The 9,050-nt window shown below is 44.5% G+C and overlaps 1 long non-coding RNA gene across 1 annotated transcript; it reads right to left on the reverse strand.

Annotated features, from left to right (window-relative positions):
* Positions 1 to 1,616: 1,616 nt before the first annotated feature.
* On the reverse strand, positions 1,617 to 3,841 carry LOC127921717 (uncharacterized). Its single transcript, XR_008109381.1, has 6 exons — positions 3,775 to 3,841; positions 3,274 to 3,393; positions 2,660 to 2,780; positions 2,351 to 2,596; positions 2,108 to 2,170; positions 1,617 to 1,929 (listed from the first exon to the last, which is right to left on the reverse strand). It is a non-coding gene; the product is annotated as an uncharacterized LOC127921717 (long non-coding RNA).
* Positions 3,842 to 9,050: the final 5,209 nt, after the last annotated feature.

A 9,050-nucleotide genomic window follows, 5' to 3' on the forward strand; every position in this document is an offset into this window, starting at 1 on the left:
TAGATATGAAAAAACAACCAGTTGAATAATGGAATGTATTTACAAATTCTTCAACTACATATCATATTAAGAATTTGAAAGACAGTATAATAAATACTAGAATTATTTGGATGTATTTAGAATAGTTGTGAATGTACTTAGTAGTTTAAAAAACAGTAACAATATAAAGCCCTCAACTCTACAACAAACAACTTCACATGGTCTTATTTCACTGTTTAATCACAATATAAAGCCCTCAACTCTACATTGGTGTCCCATCTGGTGAGGCTTCTTCTGCTCATCTGCTTCTTTCAGATTTTTGACAAGCTTTCCATTGTACCTGGCAGAGCAATTGGTGAGATGTTTAGTCAGTTCTCTTATTTTTATTTTACCTTTATTTAACTAGGCAAGTCAGTTAAAAGAACAAATTCACTCTACCTGATTTGTACCTTGTCAGCTCGAGGGTTTGTATGTGCAAGCTTCCAGGTTACTAGTCCAACGCTCCTAACCACTAGGCTACCCTGCCGCCCCACCCCTCTGATGTATGGAATGATGTAGCTGTGCTGTGATGATTTCGAATCCTTTGCACGCAATCTGTGGCAAGCATGTAGGAGCGGTATAGACTTAGTCTGTTCATTATATACATGATGTATTGTTACACCATGTACCCTGCCGTCCCTACACTCTAACCATAGGCTACCCTGCCGCCCTACATCTACATGACCCTGCCGTTACACCTAACCACTAGGCTACCCTGCCGTCCCTACACTCTAACCACCAGGCTACCCTGCCGCCCTACACTCTAACCAGTCAGGCTACCCTGCCGCCCTACACTCTAACCATTAGGGCTCTTGCCGCCTACACTCTAACCACCAGGACCTGCCGCCCTACACTATAGACCCTAGGCTACCCTGCCGCCCCTACACATCTAACCACTAGGCTACCCTTGTTACCATGTAACCACAGTATAGACCTGTCCGTCATTATATATATCTACATGTGATGTATTGCCGTTACACTCTAACCACTAGGCTAGTCTGCCGCCTATATACATAACCACCAGGCACCCTGTAGGAGCAGTATGGACCTAGCTACCCTGTTCATTATACACTCTACCATGAGGTACCCTTGTTACACTCTAACCACTAGACCTAGTCTGTTCATTATACACATCTAACCACTGATGTATTGCCCCAGCACTCTAACCACACCAGGCCTAGTCTGTTCATTCCTACATAACCATGATGGGCTACCCTGCCGTCCCTACACTGTTCAGGCTACCCTGCCCAGTCCCTACACTCTAATCACTAGGCTACCCTGCCGCCCCTACACCTAACTGTTCATTATATACCTGCCGTCCCCACACCATGTAACCACTAGGCTAACCTAGTCTGTTCATTATAACCATCTTTTTGATGTATTACACTCTAACCATGTAGGCTACCCTGACCGATCCCTTCATTCTATACCATCTAGGCTACCCTGGCCGTCCCTACACTCTAACCACTAGGCTACCCTGCCGTCCCTACACTCTAACCACTCAGGCTACCCTGCCGCCTCACATCAACCACTAGGCCACCCTGCCGCCTCTACACTCTAACCACTAGGCTACCCTGCCGCCCACACTTACACCATGTAGGAGCAGTATAGACCTAGTCTGTTCATTATATACATCTACATGATGTATTGTTACACCATGTAGGAGCAGTATAGACCTAGTCTGTTCATTATATACATGATGTATTGTTACACCATGTAGGAGCAGTATAGACCTAGTCTGTTCATTATATACATCTACATGATGTATTGTTACACCATGTAGGAGCAGTATAGACCTAGTCTGTTCATTATATACATCTACATGATGTTACACCATGTAGGAGCAGTATAGACCTAGTCTGTTCATTATATACATGATGTATTGTTACACCATGTAGGAGCAGTATAGACCTAGTCTGTTCATTATATATATGATGTATTGTTACACCATATAGGAGCAGTATAGACCTAGTCTGTTCATTATACTCACATGATGTATTGTTACACCATGTAGGAGCAGTATAGACCTAGTCTGTTCATTATATACATCACATGATGTATTGTTACACCATGTAGGAGCAGTATAGACCTAGTCTGTTCATTATATACATCTACATGATGTATTGTTACACCATGTAGGAGCAGTATAGACCTAGTCTGTTCATATATACATCTACATGATGTATTGTTACACCATGTAGGAGCAGTATAGACCTAGTCTGTTCATTATATATCATGATGTATTGTTACACCATGTAGGAGCAGTATAGACCTAGTCTGTTCATTATATACATCCAGATGTATTGTTACACCATGTAGGAGCAGTATAGACCTAGTCTGTTCATTATATACATCTACATGATGTATTGTTACACCATGTAGGAGCAGTATAGACCTAGTCTGTTCATTATATACATGATGTATTGTTACACCATGTAGGAGCAGTATAGACCTAGTCTGTTCATTATATACATCTACATGATGTATTGTTACACCATGTAGGAGCAGTATAGACCGAGTCTGTTCATTATATACATCTACATGATGTATTGTTACACCATGTAGGAGCAGTATAGACCTAGTCTGTTCATTATTCACATCTACATGATGTATTGTTACACCATGTAGGAGCAGTATAGACCTAGTCTGTTCATTATATACATCTACATGATGTATTGTTACACCATGTAGGAGCAGTATAGACCTAGTCTGTTCATTATATACATCTACATGATGTTACACCATGTAGGAGCAGTATAGACCTAGTCTGTTCATTATATACATGTGATGTATTGTTACACCATGTAGGAGCAGCATAGACCTAGTCTGTTCATTATATATATGATGTATTGTTACACCATAGGAGCAGTATAGACCTAGTCTGTTCATTATATATATGATGTATTGTTACACCATGTAGGAGCAGTATAGACCTAGTCTGTTCATTATATACATCTACATGATGTATTGTTACACCATGTAGGAGCAGTATAGACCTAGTTGTTCATTATATATATGATGTATTGTTACACTGTGTAGGAGCAGTATAGACCTAGTCTGTTCATTATATACATCTACATGATGTATTGTTACACCATGTAGGAGCAGTATAGACCTAGTCTGTTCATTATATATATGATGTATTGTTACACCATGTAGGAGCAGTATAGACCTAGTCTGTTCATTATATATCTACATGTATTGTTACACCATGTAGGAGCAGTATAGAGCATTGTTATAGGGAGTTATATAGACCTAGTCTGTTCATTATATACATGATGTATTGTTACACCATGTAGGAGCAGTATAGACCTAGTCTGTTCATTATATACATCTACATGATGTATTGTTACACCATGTAGGAGCAGTATAGACCTAGTCTGGTCATTATATACATATGATGATGTTACACCATGTAGGAGCAGTATAGACCTAGTCTGTTCATTATATATCTACATGATGTATTGTTACACCATAGGAGCAGTATAGACCTAGTCTGTTCATTATATACATCTACATGATGTTACACCATGTAGGAGCAGTATAGACTCTAGTCTGTTCATTATATAGACCTAGTCTGGTATCATTATATATATATGATGTATTGTTACACCATGTAGGAGCAGTATAGACCTAGTCTGTTCATTATATATCTACATGATGTATTGTTACACCAGCGTAGGAGCAGTATAGACCTAGTCTGTTCATTATATACATCTATGATGTATTGTTACACCATGTAGGAGCAGTATAGACCTAGTCTGTTCATTATATACATCTATATGATGTATTGTTACACCATGTAGGGAGCAGTATAGACCTAGTCTGTTCATTATATACATCTACATGATGTATTGTTACACCATGTAGGAGCATATAGTAGACCTAGTCTGTTCATTATATACATGATGTATTGTTACACTATGTAGGAGCAGTATAGTATAGATCCAGCTGCATATTGTGAGATGATCTGTTTGATTATTGATATCCTAAATGCAGATGTGTAGTATAGTAGCCTATGTTTTAAAAACGTGCTCATTAAAAATCTGTTCTGATCAACACATGCTTCTCTTTTGTACGTATCCATATAGTTTTTTAAAGTAAAAATACATGAAAAAATATAAGTTTTGTCTGAAAATAAAAAAATAAAATAAAGATTTTTTTTACCACGTTCACGTGCCAGTCGGAACTAGGAAACTTGCGTTCAACTAATCAGCAAGTCAGGAATGTTCGAGTGTCCTCGTTCAGCGCATTACCAACTTCAGTCGGTAGTGAATGGTGTGGCCAGTGTGACGTATAATCTAGTGGACGGAACTCTTCCTCAACAACAGCGTGTCGGTTACCTTGGTAACCAACATAGCCGAAACATTGAAGCTCTTAACCTTTTTTTTACTGCAAAGGGGGTTAAATCAGGGTCACACAGGAGTGATTCATGGTCATCTCAAAACAAATGTACTTTGTCTCACATCTCACAAAAGTCTCACATCTCACATTCATGGTTTATGGGCAACAACAAAAAAAAGAAGACACGTTTTTGGGGTTTGTTTATTACACTCTATATACAGAAGACATATAACAAAACTGTTTGACATAGAAACACCAGAGTTTTGTCGGGATGTTTGAATGAGCCTTTATTTACAATGAAATTCTGAAATAAATTGAAATAAATAAATAATTGCAGCATAAATGACTGCAGGAAATGGCTACAGCGCTTTCTGTGCATATTTGCCGCTGTGTTTTAGACGCACTTCTCTCGGATATGGCTGGTTGTCCCATTTAATGTCATATTTACTTTACTAGTTGCTAGCTGGCTTGCTTTGGTAGCCAGACACTAGACTATCAAAGATATTTATAACTAGCAACCCACTGGGCACAGACGTCAATTCAACGTCTATTCCACTTTGGTTCAATTGTAATTTTCATTGAAATTACGTGTAAAGCCGAGACACTCCATTTCAGTATGATATGTTACGAATTTCTATTTGTTGTGGCTAACATTAGCTAGGCTAGGGGTTGGGGTTATGGGGTTACGGTTGGGGTTAAGCTAACAGGGTTGATTCTCTAACAGGGTTGATTCCTCATATTTACATTTACATTTACATTTAAGTCATTTAGCAGACGCTCTTATCCAGAAGCGACTTACAAGTTGGTGCATTCACCTTATGACATCCAGTGGAACAGCCACTTTACAATAGTGCATCTAAATCTTAAAGGGGGTGAAGGATTACTTACCCTATCCTAGGTATTCCTTAAGAGGTGGGGTTTCAGGTGTCTCCGGAAGGTGGTGATTGACTCCGCTGTCCTGGCGTCGTGAGGAGTTTGTTCCACCATTGGGGGGCCAGAGCAGCGAACAGTTTTGACTGGGCTGAGCGGGAACTGTACTTCCTCAGTGGTAGGGCGAGCAGGCCAGAGGTGGATGAACGCCTTTGAGTGCCCTTGTTTGGAGTGTCATAGGGCCTGATCAGAGCCTGGAGGTACTGAGGTGCCGTTCCCCTCACAGCTCCGTAGGCAAGCACCATGGTCTTGTAGCGGATGCTGACTTCAACTGGAAGCCAGTGGAGCGCAGGAAGCGGGGAGTGGCGTGAGAGAACTTGGGAAGGTTGAACACCAGACGGGCTGCGGCGTTCTGGATGAGTTGTAGGGGTTTAATGGCACAGGCAGGAGCCCAGCCAACAGCGAGTTGCAGTAATCAAGACGGGGAGATGACAAGTGCCTGGATTAGGACCTGCGCCGCTTCCTGTGTGAGCAGGGGGTCGTACTCTGCGGATGTTGTAGAGCATGAACCTACAGGAACGGGACACCGCCTTGATGTTAGTTGAAACGACAGGGTGTTGTCCAGGATCACGCCAAGGTTCTTAGCGCTCTGGGAGGAGGACACAATGGGTTGTCAGCCGTGATGGCGAGATCATGGAGCGGGCAGTCCCTTCCCCCGGGAGGAAGAGGAGCTCCGTCTTGCTGAGGGGTTCAGCTTGAGGTGGTGATCCGTCATCCACACTGATATGTCTGCCAGACATGCAGAGATGCGGTCGCCACCTGGTCATCAGAAGGGGAGAAGATTAATTGTGTGTCGTCTGCATAGCAATGATAGGAGAGACCATGTGAGGTTATGACAGAGCCAAGTGACTTGTGTATAGCGGAATAGGAGGGCCTAGAACAGAGCCCTGGGGACACCAGTGGTGAGAGCGCGTGGTGAGGAGACAGATTCTGCCACGCCACCTGAGTGGGCGATGACCTGTCTGTCCCAGGTAGGACGCAATCAAGCGTGGGCCGCGCCGGGATAACTCGGAGAGGGTGGAGAGGAGGATCTGATGGTTCACAGTATCGAAGGCAGCCGATAGGTCTAGAAGGATGAGCAGAGGAGAGAGTTAGCTTTAGCGGTGCGGAGCGCCTCCGTGATACAGAAGAGCAGTCTCAGTTGAATGACTAGTCTTGAAACCTGACTGATTTGGATCAAGAAGGTCATTCAGAGAGAGATAGCGGGAGAGCTGGCCAGGGCGGCACGTTCAAGAGTTTTGGAGAGAAAAAGAAAGAAGGGATACTGGTCTGTAGTTGTTGACATCGGAGGATCGAGTGTAGGTTTTTTCAGAAAGGGTGCAACTCTCGCTCTCTTGAAGACGGAAGGGGCGTAGCCAGCGGTCAGGGATGAGTTGATGAGCGAGGTGAGGTAGGGAGAAAGGTCTCCGGAAATGGTCTGGAGAAGAGAGGAGGATAGGGTCAAGCGGGCAGGTTGTCAGGGCGGCCGGCCGTCACAAAACGTGAGATTTCATCTGGAGAGAGGGGAGAAAGAGGTCAGAGCACAGGGTAGGGCAGTGTGAGCAGAACCAGCGGTGTCGTTTGACTTAGCAAACGAGGATCGGATGTCGTCGACCTTCTTTTCAAAATGGTTGACGAAGTCATCTGCAGAGAGAGGGGGGAGGGGGGGAGGAGGATTCAGGAGGGAGGAGAAGGTGGCAAAGAGCTTCCTAGGGTTAGAGGCAGATGCTTGGAATTTAGAGTGGTAGAAAGTGGCTTTAGCAGCAGAGACAGAGGAGGAAAATGTAGAGAGGAGGGAGTGAAAGGATGCCAGGTCCGCAGGAGGCGAGTTTTCCTCCATTTCCGCTCGGCTGCCCGGAGCCCTGTTCTGTGAGCTCGCAATGAGTCGTCGAGCCACGGAGCGGGAGAGGAGGACCGAGCCGGCCTGGAGGATAGGGGACATAGAGAGTCAAAGGATGCAGAAAGGGAGGAGAGGAGGGTTGAGGAGGCAGAATCAGGAGATAGGTTGGAGAAAGGTTTGAGCAGAGGGAAGAGATGATAGGATGGAAGAGGAGAGAGTAGCGGGGGGAGAGAGCGAAGGTTGGGACGGCGCGATACCATCCAGTAGGGGCAGTGTGGGAGGTGTTGGATGAGAGCGAGAGGGAAAAGGATACAAGGTAGTGGTCGGAGACTTGGAGGAGTTGCAATGAGGTTAGTGGAAGAACAGCATCTAGTAAAGATGAGGTCAAGCGTATTGCCTGCCTTGTGAGTAGGGGGAAGGTGAGAGGGTGAGGTCAAAGAGGAGAGGAGTGGAAAGAAGGAGGCAGAGAGGAATGAGTCAAAGGTAGACGTGGGGAGGTTAAAGTCGCCCAGCACTGTGGTGAGCCGTCCTCAGGAAAGGAGCTTATCAAAGGCATCAAGCTCATTGATGAACTCTCTGAGGGAACCTGGAGGGCGATAAATGATAAGGATGTTAAGCTTGAAAGGGCTGGTAACTGTGACAGCATGGAATTCAAAGGAGCGATAGACAGATGGGTAAGGGAGAAGAGAGAATGACCACTTGGGAGAGATGAGGATCGGTGCCACCACCCCGCTGACCAGAAGCTCTCGGGGTGTGCGGAGAACACGTGGGCGGACGAGGAGAGAGCAGTAGGAGTAGCAGTGTTATCTGTGGTGATCCATGTTTCCGTCAGCCAGAAGCTTTTATCCGCGCAGTGTTGTCTGTATGGGTGGTCCCGAGGTGAACCCACTATCCATGTTTCCGCTCAGGACCAAGAAGTCGAGGACTGGAGGGAGGCATAGGCTGAGATGAACTCTGCCTTGTTGGCATAGATCGGCAGTTCCAGAGGCTACCGGAGACCTGGAACTCCACGTGGGTCGTGCGCGCTGGGACCACCAGATTAGGGTGGCCGCGGCCACGCGGTGTGGAGCGTTTGTATGGTCTGTGCAGAGAGGAGAGAACAGGGATAGACAGACACATAGTTGACAGGCTACAGAAGAGGCTACGCTAATGCAAAGGAGATTGGAATGACAAGTGGACTACACGTCTCGAATGTTCAGAAAGTTAAGCTTACGTAGCAAGAATCTTATTGACTAAAATGATTAAAATGATACAGTACTGCTGAAGTAGGCTAGCTGGCAGTAGCTGCGTTGTTGACACTACACTAATCAAGTCGTTCCGTTGAGTGTAATAGTTTCTGCAGTGCTGCTATTCGGGGGCTAGCTGGCTAGCTAGCAGTGTTGTTTACGTTACGTTGCGTTAAAGAACGACAATAGCTGGCTAGCTAACCTAGAAAATCGCTCTAGACTACACAATTATCTTTGATACAAAGACGGCTATGTAGCTAGCTATGTAGCTAGCTACGATCAAACAAATCAAACCGTTGTACTGTAATGAAATTAAATGAAAATGTGATACTACCTGTGACTGCGACCGGGTTGTTGAGTACTATTCAGTAGACGTTGGCTAGCTGTTAGCTGTTGGCTAGCTAGCAGAGTCTCCTACGTTAAGGACGACAAATAGCTGGCTAGCGAACCTCTGTAAATTAAGATAATCACTCCAAGACTACACACTCTAAACTACACATTATCTTGGATACAAAGACAGCTATGTAGCTAGCTAACACTAAACTAATCAAGTCGTTCAGTTGAGTGTAATAGTGTAATAGCACTACAGTGATGCTAATCTGTGGGCGTTTGCTAGCGTTTGCTAGCTGGCTAGCTGCTGGGCGAATAGCAGTGAAGGCTACGTTAGGGCGGCCAATACGATAATTATGCAATTATCTCTGATACAAGGACGG

This window comes from Oncorhynchus keta, unplaced genomic scaffold, assembly GCF_023373465.1.
Source record: "Oncorhynchus keta strain PuntledgeMale-10-30-2019 unplaced genomic scaffold, Oket_V2 Un_contig_23272_pilon_pilon, whole genome shotgun sequence".
NCBI lineage: Eukaryota > Metazoa > Chordata > Actinopteri > Salmoniformes > Salmonidae > Oncorhynchus > Oncorhynchus keta.